The following is a 13,656-nucleotide window of genomic DNA, read 5'->3' on the forward strand; positions in this document are numbered from 1 at the left end:
CATTTTCTAAGTCATGTTGTGGGGGATGGCCCCTTGAACAAAATCCAGGTTCTATCACCAAAGAAAAATGGAGAGGATTATTTTGATTGCTTCCTCTTCATCCCATTAGTGAGGGAGGGATTCCTAGCTAGGGTTATGGGGGTGACCGAACACTACACTGGCCAGGTGAGATTGAGACAGCTTACTCATCACATATACTCACAGCCCAGGGGAGGGGGACACAGGACCATATGGAGGTTGCACCCAGGAACAGAGTAAACAATCAGGGGCTCTGGGAGGCAGGCTTTGTAGTTTTAAGAGGGTGAAGTGCTCTTTAGTCCCTACAGGAGGAAGTGATTGGCTTTTGGAATAATTCTGTGGGCTGGCAGGAAGTGAAACCTCCTACTCAGTGATAAGCAGGAACTGTGCCTTGTCCCTTAAATAAGGAAGGTTATTTGGCCAGGGGACCATATCTACAGGAACATAGTGGGGAAGAGGACTTGTTTGTTAGGCCATTTGAGGCCCTTTCATTTTACCAGATGTCAAGACAGCACATAATATTGAACTTTAATTTTAGGTCTTACATACACAGGCAGGGATGGATGTGGGCTACATATGCACAATCTCCCTTCCTGCATTCCTTCATCCATCCATTCATCCATCCATCTATCCAACCATCCATCTATCCATCCATCCATACATCCACTCACCCACCAAGCCACCTATCTATTCTGTAGAGATTCCACAAATGATTGATTGAGGCAGCCTAAACATTCTGACTACATCTCTTGTTTTTCATGAGTCCTGGTCATAGTTGTTTGTGGGTAGTCAACATTGGAATCAGCCCTTCTGACCTGTGGCCAACTCTTCACCCTTTTCAACTCTGCACTAGTCCATAGGTCAGCTCATTGACCCTAGCATATGCTTTTCTCTGTTCTGCTTCTGATTTTGCTGGAACCATCGCTTTCTTCTTTGCCTGTCTAAATTCTACCCTTCCTTGAGCCAAATCCCTCATCATCCATACACACTTTCACTCCCCGTCCTGAATTCTGAATTTTCTTGTCAGCCCAAAGCCTTTGTGGCAGCTGCTGTCTGCAAACATGTAACCATGCACTACTGTGTGTCACTGCATCTCCTGGGGATTGATCTTTCCTGTTTTGCTGCCATTTCTCATTTTATTGCTATGTTTTCTCTCCAACCTCATCGTGAGCTCTCTGAGGGTCAGGGCTCTATCCTGCACACCCCTGCACCCCCTTCATTGCATGGGAGTAGGGAAGGGACAGCACAGCACCTTCTTATGCTCCTAAACCTCCATAGACATTTTCTGACTTAATCTGAATCATCGAATTCCTTTTAAGAATATTTTAAATGTAAATACAAAAAGCAGTTTGAGTAGAATCTCTAAATGAACATTTATCTAGCATCTAGCACATAGAAGGCACACAATTAAAAAAAGTGTTGAAATGATGAATAAAACACCTCAATGGCCATGAACATAATTTTTTTTCTTTTTTTTTGAGAAGTAGTCTCGCTGGGTCACCCAGGCTGGAGTGCTGTGGTACGATCTCGGCTCACTGCAACCTCCGCCTCCTGGGTTCAAGCGATTCTCCTGCCTCAGCCTCCCAAGTAGCTGGGATTAGAGGGATGTGCCACCACACCCAGCTAATTTTTGTATTTTTAGTAGAGACGGGGTTTTACCTTGTTGGCCAGGCTGATCTCGAACTCCTGACCTCAAGTGATTCACCCGCTTCAGCCTCCCAAAGTGCTGGGATTACAGGTGTGAGCCACTGCGCCCGGCTCTTGTTATTATTTTTTAAAGGCTAAATATTGATGGATATGCAGAATTTCAGGGCTCACAGAAACTATTTCTCTCTATTAATCTAAGCTACTATTTTACTGGCTTCAATCCTTTGCACATATCTTTATATTTTTTTTGTTATCTATGTTATCTTGTGTTATTATTAATGTTTCTTTTTTGTTTGTTTGTTTTGGTTTGATTTTTGTGACGGAGTCTCGCTCTGTCACCCAGGCTGGAATGCAGTGGTGCAATCTCGGCTCACTGCAACCTCCACCTCCCGGGTTCAAGCGGTTCTCCTGCCTCAGCCTCTCAAGCAGCTGGGATTACAGGCGCCTGCCACCATGCCTGGCTAACTTTTGTACTTTTAGTAGTGACAGGATTTCACCATCTTGACTAGGCTGGTCTTGAACTCCTGACCTCGTGATCCATCCGCCTCAGCCTCCCAAAGTGCTGGGATTACAGGCGTGAGCTATCGCGCTGGGCCTAATGTTTCTTTAAATTGATTAATTTTTAAACTTAGTCCAGATCTAAGCAATAGTATTTGTGACATCATTGGCATGATGTGCTAGTTATTTTCATGTATCTAATTAAAAATACACAATTAAGATAGCAAATGGTTATCTATACACACAAAATTCTTCCTTTCTTTTTTTTTTTTTTTTTGCTCTTTTTGCCCAGGCTGGAGTGCAATGGCACGATCTCGGCTCACCGCAACCTCCGCCTCCCTGGTTCAAGCTATTCTCCTGCCTCAGACTCCTGAGTGGCTGGGATTACAGGCATGTACCACCATGCCCAGATATTTTTTTTTGTATTTTTAGTAGAGAGGGGGTTTCTCCATGTTGGTCAGGGTGGTCTCAAACTCCCGACCTCAGGTGATCTGTCTGTCTCGGCCTCCCAAAGTGCTGGGATTACAGGCATGAGCCACCGCACCTGGCCAATTCTTTCTTTCTTAAACATGATATGTAATGGTTGTATATATTCTGGGGCTACATATGATATTTTGGTACATGTATACAATGTGGAATGATCAAATTAGGGTAATTGGGATATCCATCACCTCAAGCACTTAACTTTTCCTTGTGTTGGAAACATTGTAATTCTTCTCTTCCAGCTATTTTGAGATACACAATAAATTATTGTGTGTGTGTGTTTTTTTTTTTTGAGACAGAGTTTTTGCTCTTGTTGCCCAGGCTGGAGTGCAATGGCACCATCTCGGCTCACTGCAACCTCCACCTCCTGGGTTCAAGCGATTCTCCTGTCTCAGCCTCCCGAGTAGCTGAGATTACAGGCATGTGCCACCATGCCCAGCTAATTTTGTATTTTTAGTAGAGATGGGGTTTCTCAATGTTGGTCAGGCTGGTCTTGAACTCCCGACCTCAGGTGATCCGCCAGCCTTGGCCTCCCAAAGTACTGGGATTACAGACGTAAGCCACTGCGCCGGCCTGTAAATACAGTTTCTTGATACAGAGTTTTTTTTTTTTTTTTTTTTTTTTGCTCTTGTTGCCCAGGCTAGAGTGCAATGGCACGATCTCGGCTCACTGCAACCTCTGCCTCCCGGGTTCAAGTGATTCTCCTACCTCAGCCTCCTGAGTAGCTGTAATTACAGGCATGTGCCACAACGGTGGCTAATTTTTGTATTTTTAGTAGAGATGGGGTTTCTCCATGTTGGTCAGGCTGGTCTTGAACTCCTGACCTCAGGTGATCCACCCACCTTGGCGTCCCAAAGTGCTGGGATTACAGGCATGAGCCACTGTACCCAGCCAATAAATTATTAACTATAATTTCCCTACTGCACTATCAAATACTAGAATGTATTCCTTCCATCTAACTGTATTTTTGTAACCATTGATCAACGTCTCTTCATCCCCTCTACCTTCCCAGCCTCTGGTAACCACCATTCTACTCTCCACCTCCATGAGATCCACCTTTTTAACTCCCACATATGAATAAGAATATGTGGTATTTGTCTTTCTGTGCCTGGCTTATATGAACATAATGACCTCCTCCAGTTCCATCCATGATGCTGCAAATGACAGGATTTCATTCTTCTTTATAGCTGAAGAATATTTCATTGTGTATGTATACCATATTTTCTTTATCCATTCATCCATTGATGGACACACAGGTTGATTCCATATCTTGGCTGTTGTAAATAGTGCTGCAATAAACATAGGAGTGCAGATATCTCTGACATACTGATTTCCTTTCTTTTGGGTATACACTGCAGTGGGATTGCTAGATCATATGGTAGTTCTATTTTTAGTTTTTTGAGGAACTTCCATACTGTTCTCCACAGTGGCTGTACTAATTTACTTTCCCACCAACAGTATACAACTGTTCCCCCTTTCCCACATCCTTGCCAGCATTTGTTATTTTTTTGTTTTTTTGATAACAGACATTTTAATTGGGGTGAGGTCATATTTTATTGTGATTTTAATTTGCATATCCCTGATGATTAGTGATGTTGAGCATTTTCTCATGTGCCTATTGGCCATTTGTATGTCTTCTTTTGAGAAAAGTCTATTCATATATTTTGCCCATTTTTACTGGATTGTTTGTTTGTTTTGCTATTGAGTTGTTTGAGTTCCTTATATATTCTGGTTATTAATCCCTTGTTGGATGGTGATATGGTTTGGCTGTGTCCCCACCCAAATATCAACTTGGATTGTATCTCCAGAATTCTCACAAGTTGTGGGAGGGACCCAGGAGGAGGTAATCATTACCTGGGGACAGGAGGTAATGATTACCTCCTCCTGGGTCCCGTGCTATTCTTGTGATTGTGGATAAGTCTCACAAGATCTGATGGGTTTATAAGGGGTGTCTGCCTTTGCTTCTTCCTCATTTTCTCTTGCCACTGCCATATAAGAAGAACTTTTCACCTCCTGCCATGATTCTGAGGCCTCCCCAGCCATGTGGAACTGTAAGTCCAACTAAACCTTTTTTGTTCCCAGTTTCGGGTATGTCTTTATCAGCAGCGTGAAAATGAACTAATACAGACAGTGTCTCAGTCTGTGTAGTGTTCCTATAAAGGAATACCTGAAGCTGGGTTGTTTATAAAGAAAAGAGGTTTCTTTGGCTCATGGTTCTGCAGGCTATACAAGAAGTGTGGCACCAGCATGTTTCTGGTGAGGTCTTCAGGCTGCTTCTACCCATGGCAGAAGGCAAAAGGGAGCTGGCATTGCCAGAGAGAGGAAGTAAGAGAGAAGGGAGGCAGGTGCCAGGCTCTTTCTAAACAATCAGCTCCCACAGGAGCTAACAGAGCGCACACTCCTTACTGTGAGGTCAACACCAAGCCGTTCATCAGGGATCTGCCGCTATAACCCATTGGAAGTGGACCTTCCAATTAGGCTCCACCTCCAACACTGGGGTCAATTTCAACATGAGGCTTTTGAGGGTCAAATATCCAAATATTTTGCAAATATTTTCTCCCATTCTGAAGGTTGTCTCTTCACTTTGTTAATTTTTTGCTTTTGTTGCCTGTGCTTTTGAGGTCTTACTCAAAAAATCTTTGTTCAGACCACTGTCCTGTAGTGTTTCCCCCATGTGTCCTTCTAGTAGTTTCAGAGTTGTAGGCCTTACATTTAAGTCTTTAATCCATTTTGAGTTGATTTTTGTGTATGGTGAAAGATGGGGATCTAGTTTTATTTTTCTGCATACGGATATCCAGTTTTTGCAGCACCATTTATTATAGACAGCCCTTTCCCCAATGTATGTTCTTGGTGCCTTTGTGGAAATCAATTGGCTGTAAATGCATGGATTTATTTCTGGGTTCTTGATTTTGTTCCATTGGTCTATGTGTCTGTTTTTATGCCAGTGGAATGCTGTTTTGGTTACTATAGCTTTGTAGTATAATTTGAAATCAAGTAGTGTGATGCTTCCAACTTTGTTCTTTTTGCTTATGATTGCTTTAGCTATGTGGGGTATTTTGTGGTTCCACATTCTTTTAGGATTCTTTTTTCTTTCTTTTTTTTTTTTTTTTTTTTTGAGACGGAGTTTTGTTCTTGTTGCCCTGGCTGAAGTGCAATGGCACGATCTCAGCTCACCGCAACCTCTGCCTCCCAGGTTCAAGCAATTCTCCTGCCTCAGCCTCCTGAGTAGCTGGGATTACAGGCATGTGCCATCACACCTGGCTAATTTTGTATTTTTAGTAGAGACAGGGTTTTTCCATGTTGGTCAGGCTGGTCTTGAACTCCTGAACTCAAGTGATCCTCTCACCTCGGCCTCCCAAAGTGTTGGGATTATAGGCTTGAGCCACTGTGCCCAGCCAGGATTCTTTTTTCTAATTCTATGAAGAATGTCGTTATTTTGGTAGACATTGCATTGAATCTGTAGATCACTTTGGGTAGTATAAACATTTTAATAATATTAATTTTTCCAATCCATGAACATGGGATATCTTTCCATTGTTTCTGTCCTCTTAAATTTCTTTCATCACTGTTTTATAGTTTTCTTTGTACAGATCTTCCTTTTTCTTTTGAGACAGGGTTTCATTCCAGCGCCCAGGCTGGAGTGCAGTGGTGTGATCATGACTCACTGCAACCTCAACCTCCTGGGCACAGGTGATCCTCCTATCTCAGCATCCCAAGTAGCTGGGACTTCAGGTGCATGCCACCATGCCTAGCTAATTTTTTGTACTTTTTGTAGAGACGGAGTTTCACCATGTTGCTCAGGCTGGTCTCAAACTCCTGAACACAAGCAATATGCCCACCTTGGCCTCCTAAAGTGCCGTGACTATAGGCATGAGCTGCCATGCCTGGCCCTGTTTCTTTGGTTAAATTTACTCCTAGGTATTTTATTTTTTTGTAGCTATTATAAATAAAATTGCTTTCTTGATTTCTTTTTAGATTGATCACTGTTAGCATATAGAAGCATTACTGATTTTTGCATGTTGATTTTGTATTCTGCAACTTTACTAAATTCATCCATCAGTTCTAAGGGTTTTTTTCATGGAGTCTTTAGGCTTTTGTAAATATAAGATCATGTTATTTGCAAACAAGGATTATTTGACTTTTTCCTTTTCAATTTGAATGTCCTTGACGTATTTCTCTATCTTCTAGTACTATGTTGAATAAAAGTGGTGAAAGTGGGCATCCTTGTCTTTTTCCAAATCTTAGTGGAAAGGCTTTTAATTTTTCCCTGTTCAGCTGTAGCCTTGTCATATATGCCCTTTATTGCGTTAAGGTATGTTCCCTCTATACCCAATTTGTTGAGGGTTTTTATCATGAAGGAATATTGACTTTTGTCTGTTTTTTTTCAGCATCTATGGAAATGCTAATATGGTTTTTGTCCTTGATTCTGATGATGTATGTATCATGTTTATTGATTTGCATATGCTGAACCATCCTTGCATCCCTGGGGTGAATCCCCTTTGATTATGGTGAATAATCTTTTTAATGTGTTGTTGAATTCTGTTTGCTAGTATTTTGTCGAGGAAGTAAAGTTGTTTCATGTGCCACCTTTGGAAAACTCTAATCTGGCAATGTTCATATTTATATGTTTTATGGTTAAAAAGCCAGTTATGGCCGAGGCAGGCAGATCACGAGGTCAGGAATTCAAGACTAGCCTGGCCAATATGGTGAAACCCCGTCTCTACTAAAAATAGAAAAATTAGCCAGTCATGGTGGCATGCGCCTGTACTCCCAGCTACTCGGGAGGCTGATGCAGAAGAATCGCTTGAACCCCCGAGGTGGAAGTTGCAGTGAGCCGAGATTGTGCCACTGCACTCCAGCCTGGGTGACAGAGCGAAATTCCGTCTCAAAACAAAAACAAAAACCAGTTATAACACAAAAGACTATTATTGTTTGTCTCCTGTTGTATGCTTCCACTTATTTAAAAATTTTGGTAAAGGCAAAGCTCTAAACTCTAGGGACAGAAAGCAGATCAATGGTTGTCTGGGGCTGAGGATGGGAGTAAGGATTGACCATCAAAAGGGACTGACTTTGAACAAGAGAAGTTTTTGGAGCAAAGGAAGAATTCTAAAACTGGATAGTGGTCAGTCATGTTGGGTCATGCCTGTCATCCCAGCACTTTAGGAGGCCGAGGCGGGTGGATCACCTGAGGTCATGAGTTCGAGACCAGCCTGGCCAACATGGTGAAGCCCTGTCTCTACTAAAAATACAAAAATTAGCAAGGCATGGTTGTGGGTGCCTGTAATTCCAGCTACTCAGGAGGCTGAGGCAGGAGAATCCCTTGAACCCAGGAATCAGAGGTTACAGCGAGCCGAGAACATGACATTGCACTCCAGCCTGGGCAACAAGAGCGAAACTCCATCTCAAAAAACAAACAAACGAATAAGTGAATGGTGGTGATGTTTGCACAATTGCATAAATTTAGAAGAAATCATCAAACTATATTTACAATGAATACATTGTATGGCTTGCAAATTATATCTCAAAGAGGAAGAAGGAGGAAGAGGAGAAAAGAAAACAAAATAAAGAAAGTAATGGAAAGATTAGCCAAGACAGGATATGAGGGGCTCCTGGAGTACTGGTGCTGTTCTTTGTCTTTATCTGCATGTTGGTTACAAGGGTATGTTTACTTTGTGAAAATTCATTGAGCTGTTTTTGCTCTGTGCATATTTCTATATGGACGTTATACTCCAGTAACAAAATTATACCGAAAAAAAAAATTCAGTCAAAATGGGGATGCTGTTTCTTCCTCGTTATTACTTAAGTATTTAATGATATTTAAAGTTATTACTTTCCTGTTTATTACTGTGTATAATTACATCACTCTGCCACTTTAGTTTTACAATGTTAGGAGTTTAGGTTTTGTGTGTCTTAATTCAGAAAGGATTATAGAAAGACATATTTAATTAATCACACAAGTGCTATAAGAACGTCAATGGAAGTCATTGTTCCTTAATTATTCATAGCAATTATCAAGGTGGACAATATCTCAACTTGCAACCAAAATAAATGGATGTTTTAAGAGGTCTTATTGGAACAATCAAATCATCAGTCTCAAAAAGTCCCCTATCTCTCAGCCCAGTTCTCCTGCTGCCTGCCAGGGTTTCACTTCTATATTTATCTCTTCAAATCAGCAGTACAGCAATTAGTTATTACAATAAGAGCTACCAATTTATTGTGTGCCGACTTCATGCCAGGCACTGCATTATCAGAATTTTTCATACTTTAATTGTTTCATTTTAGTGTCGTAACAACCCTGCATAGGAGTTGTTTATTCCATTTTACAGTTGAGGAAACTGAGGCTGAGAGGCTTTTGAGTGGGTCCGAGCCCTGGTTGCTGGTAAGTGACAGAGCCAGAGAGCAAGCTGGGGTCCCACCCAGTAATCTTGGGACCTGACGTCAGTAACAGGAAATAAGTGACATGTGTAAGGCAATTCTGAATCCCAAAACATGGCTCTTCATGCAGTTGCTATAGTTACTGCTCAACATGATGCTCTGTCTATCTCTCTTCTTTTTTTTTTTTTTTTTTTTTTTTTGCTGAGATGACAATGGATCCACTGTTAGCCATTGAGGTGTTGAGCCCTCCAAACCCTGTATCGCCCCAAAACCCTAGGGACATTTTACTAGGGTTAAAATAGTGTTCTTGCCTTGTAATCATACTTTACATTTCAGAAGCTCCTATAACATTCACAGATCCAGTATTATGGCAACTTTACAAATATCATTATTGCATGTTGTATAAAACATAGGAGCTCTATAAAGGTAACTATATGGAGGAAAAAATACCTTTTTCCTTCTGTAGCAAAAGACAGATTAACAAGAGAAAAACTTACACATTTATGTAATATAAGTTTTGTGTGATGTGGAGGACTTCATAAGGAACTAAATAAGGGCTTATGACTAGTTTCAGGGGAAAGTCAAAGAGTCCTTCCTGCATCTCAAATTCTTTCAGCTTAAAAATATCCAGTATACCAGGTTGCCATATTTTGGGGGAGCATGTCCTGATCCCTGTCATAACCATATTTCAGACAGTCATGCAGAACTCCTTGACAAGGCAATATATTTGAGGTGGGGCGGGGACAGTGGGTCGGTGCCCCCTCATTGGGTTGAAGTTGAGGGTGGGCATCCAGGTAGGAAAAAGTGGGGAAAGAGAGGCCCTAGGACCCAGAGAGACCCAGCCTGGGAGGGACTGGACAGAAAAGGGAGAAGCAAGGCTTTGCAAGTGATTACACTCTTGCTAAACAACTAAACACATGCAGAGGAAATGGCTTGGACTAGGAACAGAGGGGGAGGACAAACCAAGGCCTGAAATGTGTTACAGACAAGTGTTTGGGGGCACGGAGTTGAAAGAGTGAGACTTCAGAATCTGGAGTTATTTTACGAGCCTTTTTCACACCAGCCGGTGATGCTATGGCTAGGCGGCTTTATTCCCACTTGACATAAAAGGGGTCTCAAAGCCAGTTAACTTTTCAGAGGTGGCACGCTGAGACACTCCTGGGGCTGAAGACAGGAGCCAGAGCTTCTGATTCCTGGGCTAATTTAAGATCCGTTGTCTATAATTACAGAGTCATAATGGTGAAGAGGATGGTGACATCCAAGGACAATGACAGGGCCTCTCTCCTGACACTGGTGAGAACCAGATTCCTTTCCCTGGTTCTGTAGCTCCCAGCAGAGTTTTGGAAGCTGATTAAAGAGAAGGTTGGAAATAACAGGCAATTAGAAACCTTATTAAAAAAAGGAAAAACACTCTCATCAAACTTGCCAAAGCGTCTTAATGGCTGGATGTGGAGGAGGCATTGGAAACTGCTGGCTGCAAGGGTCGCTTGTGCCAGAGGGTGGCCTGGAAGCTGAGGAAAGTGTGGAGAGGGACCGGGGCCAGTTCCCAGGGACAGAGAGTGCAAGGGGACTGTTTAGGAAGTTATTTCCGAGTTGATGCGCCCAGTGAGTATAAAATGAAAGAAGGCCATTTACAAGTCCTAAGAAAACCACAGCTGGTGAAACTGGTGGCAAAAGGACCAAAGGAAAAGAAAGGGACACACACACCCATACACACACCCATACACAGAAGAGACAGAGCCCACCACCAAGAGAGGCAGAGTGGAGTGCATTTCCCCACTGGCCAGTTCCTCGACTGCTCAGAATATGCCACAACGGGTAGTTGGAAGGAGATCAGCAGAGCTGAGGGTTCAGATAATCGATGCAACTCACTGCTTTAGGGTTCCTCACCTCCTGCAGTCCCTAGGGACCACCCCCAGCATGGCAGAGCTTGTGGCAGGTAATTTGAATGGCCATGTGTGGGCTGAGTGCGGGTTTGGCCCTCGGGTGACCTGCTTGGACTCTGATAGCAGTTGAGCAGCCCCCCACTTCAGGGGTGCCTCCCTGCCCAGTGCACCCTCACAGCTCTCCTCCATCTGGGGCTGAAGCATGAACTCCCACCTTGCTCCCTCACAGGGCCTCCCATTTTATTTTAATTAATGAATTGGTTATTTTATTTTTTGAGATGGGGTCTTGCTCTGTTTCCCAGGCTGGAATGCACTGGCGCAATCGCAGCTCACTGCAGCATCAGCCACCTCAAGCAATTCTCCCACCTCGTCCTCCTAAGTAGCTGGGACTATAGACGCACATCACCATGCCCTGCTAATTTTTGTATTTTTTGTAGGGATGGCGGTGGGCGGTGGGGGGGTCTCATTATGTTGCTCAGGCTGGTCTCGAACTCATGGGCTTAAGTGATCCATCCTTCTGCTTTGGCCTCCCAAAGTACTGGGATTACAGGTGTGAGCCACTGCGCCTGCCTAGGGCCTCCCATTTTAAAGCTCGAGAGGTTGTTTTGGAAAACCTTCTAAAGGGACCCAGACTGGTTTCTTTGTGCATTCCTGCTCCAGAATAATCTGAAAGCTCCCTGAGGCTGGAACTGGGGGAAGAGGGGCTCTACTTGACAAAGGCAAGGCAAGGCATGGAAGGAGGTGGGGAGGGGAACTCCACATTGCACACAATCAGTCAAGAGCTTCAGCCTGCTCTTGCTCCTTGGGCTGTGTTACATTTCGTAGTTCCTTTTCCTTTCTCGTTTACTTTTTTGTCTTCATTGCTTTTTCATTTCTCTTCTCTCTAAACCTGACTGACCATCTCCTGAGGGCCAAGATTGTCCCAGGTGAAGAGAGATTCTGAATGGAGTCTGAGACAAAGTTCTCTGTGTCAGGAGATCACAGTCCAGTTGGTACGGACTATTTCAAAACAGAGGGAGTGTTTATGTGCTCAGCAGGAGCCAGCAGGGGGCTGGTTTGGGACCTCTGGCTTAGGGGGCGAGCAGACCTAAAGTAGAGGTGAAGGCCAGGGAGACCTCTCAAGGGAGAGGGGAGTGGTGCTGGTTCCTGATAGGGTGGCCAGGTAAAATACTGGATGCTTGTATCTACTGCAATATTTGGGACATACTTATATGAAAAAAAATATTCGCTGTTTATCTGAAATTCAAATTTAACAGAGCATCCTGTATTTTCATTTGCTAAATCTGGCAAACCAAGTTGCTGATGAATAAACTGGAGTTAGCTGAGTGAATTGGGGGAAGAAAGGGAAGGGCATGCCTGAGAGGGAACAGCATGAGTGAACATCTGGAGGTCAGAGATCCCGTAATTCATCTAAGGAAACGAACATTGTCCACATGCTGGAGTATGGAGTGCAAGAGGGCGGGAGGCAGTGCAGAGTACGCACCAAACCGTCACATAGCTGTTGAGTACCTGCTAAGTGCCGGGTACCAGGTGAAGTTCTAGGGTGCAGTTATGAGCTAATGGGACACAGCCTCTGCCCTCAGGAAGCTCACAGTCCAGCTGAGAAGCAGCGAGGTGGAGAGAGGGAAGGACAGGCACTGTGGAAGTTATAGCTGGGGGAACTCAGCCTCCCTGGGAGGTCAGGGAAGACCTCCCTGAGGAGGTGACAATATGCTGCAGGATGAGGAGACAGGTATGCTAAGGGGTGGGGAAAGAGAGATCTAGGTCAAGGGAACCGCATAATGGAAGGGCCTGAAGTGAGAAAATGAGCGGTGGGTCCCAGGACCTAAAATGTGGCCAGAGAGGCTGGGCCCAGAGAGAGAGGAGAGGGGAAGAGGAAGGACCAGTGGGCAGGGACCAGACCACACTGCAGGGAGTTTCAACTGGACCCTGAAGGCAATGGGTGCCACTGAAGGAGTATAAAGCAGGCAGGGTGACACACAGCTTCGTGCTCTTAGAGCTGACTCATGCTGGAGAGAGGACGACGGATGGGCAGTGTAGGGTCAGGGCGGAGGGAACAGGGGACACCAGGAGGGGGCTACTGCAGAGGTCCGAGATGGACACATTGCTGGCTTGGTGGTGGAGATGAAGAGGGAGAAGGAGAAATGGATCCAGGCTGCACTGAGGGGGAAGACTTGGCAGGGCTGGGTTCTCTGGCACTGGGAAGTGAGGGGGAGGGAGGAGCAGGCATGACTCAAAGCTTCTGGTCTGGGCAGATGGGAGGACGGAGGCGCCATTTGCCGAGCTGAGCTGGGGACTTGGGAGGTTTGGGGGTGGTGAGGAGAGTTCAGGTTTGCACATGCTGAGGGTGAGGAGGCTGGCGGTAGACCCTGGTTCGATGGGCTGTGAGGAGGAGGAAACTGCAGGGAGCCGGCAGAACCATGTTCCAGTCTCTCCTGCCACACTTAGTCACGTGGCCTGGATCAATAACTTCACATCTCTGTGCCTTTGCCTTCTCACGTATCCCGTGGGAGGTGGGGGTATTCTGCCCTCAGAGCTATCGTGAGGGTGTGGTGGCAGCCTCCTGGTTCATGCCTTGTTGTGCCCTCCCACACTGTAGTAGGGTTGATCTGTGGGACCATAATCATATGTGTGTCGCTTTTGAGGCTGGGTTATAAAAGACATTGTGGCTTCTATCTTGCTCTCTCTTGGGTCACTTGCTCTGGGGGACGTCAGCTGCCATGTTGTCAGGAGAGACTCTCATGACAAG

General features: G+C 44.5%; 1 protein-coding gene across 4 annotated transcripts in view; it reads left to right on the forward strand.

Moving 5' to 3' along the window:
- The window catches only part of KCTD6 (potassium channel tetramerization domain containing 6), a 69,687-nt gene that overhangs the window by 41,649 nt on the left and 14,382 nt on the right, over positions 1-13,656 (forward strand). The window contains exon 1 of one of the 4 annotated variants that reach the window (XM_063805957.1): positions 4,679-4,697. The exons of the other annotated variants lie outside the window; for them this stretch is intronic. The gene's annotated coding sequence lies outside the window, so the exon portion shown is untranslated. Of the gene's footprint in view, positions 1-4,678; positions 4,698-13,656 lie in introns of those variants that run through there. 4 annotated transcript variants of the gene reach the window in all.

The sequence above is a fragment of the Pan troglodytes genome, chromosome 2 (genome assembly GCF_028858775.2).
Source record: "Pan troglodytes isolate AG18354 chromosome 2, NHGRI_mPanTro3-v2.0_pri, whole genome shotgun sequence".
Classification (NCBI taxonomy): Eukaryota; Metazoa; Chordata; class Mammalia; order Primates; family Hominidae; genus Pan; species Pan troglodytes.